This window comes from Mycteria americana, unplaced genomic scaffold, assembly GCF_035582795.1.
Source record: "Mycteria americana isolate JAX WOST 10 ecotype Jacksonville Zoo and Gardens unplaced genomic scaffold, USCA_MyAme_1.0 Scaffold_29, whole genome shotgun sequence".
Lineage (NCBI taxonomy): Eukaryota > Metazoa > Chordata > Aves > Ciconiiformes > Ciconiidae > Mycteria > Mycteria americana.
The window spans coordinates 3,518,382-3,520,832 of record NW_027445621.1 but is presented as its reverse complement, the minus strand read 5'-3'; the positions used below and the strand labels follow the sequence as shown (position 1 = coordinate 3,520,832).

Below are 2,451 nucleotides of genomic sequence, written 5' to 3'. Positions count from 1 at the left end.
AGAGCTGAGAGGACAGAGATCTTGGTTGTGGTGGGGAAGTCCCAGCCCCACCAAGGCCCTCCCTCATCCCCACCACAGGCTGTCCCATGCTCTCCCACGCCTGCGGCAGTCCTCCTGCAGACTTTGGCCACCCCGCTGCTTCCCCACCTCGCTCTGACCCTGGGATTTCCCAGGCTTTATGAATCTCTTTTTGCCCTCCCTGCCTTCTCCTTCCAAGAGAAAGCTGTGGTTTGCTGGGGATTTGCCAAACCTCTGAAGCCCTGAGCAACACGTCCAGCTTCTTTCAAAGCTACTGCTCCTCAATCACCTAAGATATCCCAGCACCATACTTTCTTATCATCGAATCATGGAATCGTAGACTCCTAGAATGGTTTGGGTTGGAAGGGACCTTTCAAGGTCCCCTAGTCCAACCCCTCCTGCAGTGAGCAGGGACACCTTCAGGTAGATGAGGTTGCTCAGAGCCCCGTCCAGCCTGAGCTTGAATGTTTCCAGGGATGGGGCATCTGCCACCTCTCTGGGCAACCTGGTTCATTGTTTCACCACCCTCATGGTAAAAAAATATCTTCCTTATATCCAGTCTGAATCTGCCCTCTTTAGTTGAAAACCATTACGCCTTGTCCTATCGCCACAGGCCCTGCTAAAAAGTCTGTCCCAATCTTTCTTATAATCCCCCATTTGAGTGCTGAAATGCTGCAAGGAGGTCTCCCCGCAGCCTTTTCTCCGCCAGGCTGAACAACCCCAACTCTCTCAGCCTTTCCTCATAGCAGAGGTGTTCAAGCCCTCTGATCGTTTCTGTGGCCATCCTCCGGACCCACTCCAACAGGTCCATGTCTTTCCTGTGCTGAGGGCTCCAGAGCTGGACGCAGTACTCCAGGTCGGGTCTCACCGGAGCAGAGTAGAGGGGCAGAATCACCTCCCTCAACCTGCTGGCCACGCTTCTTTTGATGCAGCCTAGGATATGGTTGGCCTTCTGGGCTGCGCGAGCACATTGCTGGCTCATGTGCAGCTTTTCATCCACCGGTACCCCCAAGTCCTTCTCTGAAGGGCAGTTTTCAATCCCTTCATCCCCCATCCTGTACGGAGAGTGGGGGTTGCCCAGGCCCAGGTGCAGGACCCTCATGAGGTTCACATGAGCCCATTTCTCAAGCTTGTCCACGTCCCTCTGGATGGCATCCCACCCCACGGGCATGTCAACCACACCACTCAGCTTGGTATCAGGTGCAAACTTGCTGAGGGTGCACTCAATCCCACTGTCTATGTCATTGATGAAGATATTAAACAGTAGTGGTCCCAATACGGACCCCTGAGGGACACCACTTGTCATCGCTTTCCATCTGGACATTGAGCTGTTGACCACTATGCTCTGGACGTGACCATCCAACCAATTCCTCACCCACCGAACAGTCCACCCATCAAATCCATTTGTCGGTGTCTACAGAATGCCTTGAATGTCGATTTAAGTAGACGACTGTGGCTGAGCCATAGAAGAGCGTCACCACCCCGAGGTGTGAAGAGCAGGTGGAAAAGGCTTGGTGTCTGCCCTTAACTGAAGGTATTTTCAGAACTGGCCTGATACTTTTAATGTAAGAAAGAACTATTAAGGAGAAAGGAAGGATTGCAAATAGCAGGATGATGGTGTACAGCATCACTTGGTTTCAGGAAGTGTCTGCACAGGCCAGTTCCAGCAGAGGGGGGACATCACAGAAAAAGTGATGAAGGTCATGGGATGCACAGAAGGGCAAAGTGAACACCTGGTCGGTCTGTCCTACTTGCACTTGCACTGCTACGTGGGGTATGTGGTACCCCACGACCCCACCACCAGGCTGATGCAGAGACCCCTGCTCATGATGAGGGTATAGTGCAGGGGGGCACATATGGCTTTGTAGCGGTCATAGGCCAGGGCAGCCAGGAGAAGGCATTTGATGCTGCCCAACAAAACCAGGAGATCCTGCCATCTTGCATCAGGAAACCCACCAGCTTTTTTGGAAGAGTGACTGACGCATAGCAGATCTCCAGCAAGGACAAGCTCCTCAGGAAGAAATCCATGGGGCCGTGGAGGCTTGAGTCCACCGCTGTGGTGAGTGCAATCAGGCTGTTCCCTGTGAGGACCACGAGGTAGATGAGCAGGAATACTGGAGAGCACAGGCCCTGCAGGCTGGAGGGGTCAGAAAAAGTCCCAGAAGAATGAATCCCGATCCAACGGTGTGATTCTCCGTGCCTTTTCTTCGGGGCATTTTCCCTATACAGAACGATCCACACAACAGGCTCTTAGAGGATGCTGATGGCCCGTCCACCATCACACACGCTTCAAGCCTAGAGAAAGACTACTAACATCAGCATAAACATGATTGCAGGAGTAGGCGAGCTTGACCTGCAGGCCATTCATCTGCATGACTCTTTGGAAATCTAACATGGGTTGCTTGCTGCAGGGAGGTTTGTAAAGAGAGGGGA

At 52.8% G+C, this 2,451-nt stretch overlaps 1 pseudogene; it reads right to left on the bottom strand.

The window, feature by feature from the left end:
- Positions 1 to 1,412: 1,412 nt before the first annotated feature.
- On the bottom strand, positions 1,413 to 2,234 carry LOC142403464 (olfactory receptor 10AG1-like; annotated as a pseudogene).
- Between the last annotated feature and the right edge of the window lie 217 nt (positions 2,235 to 2,451).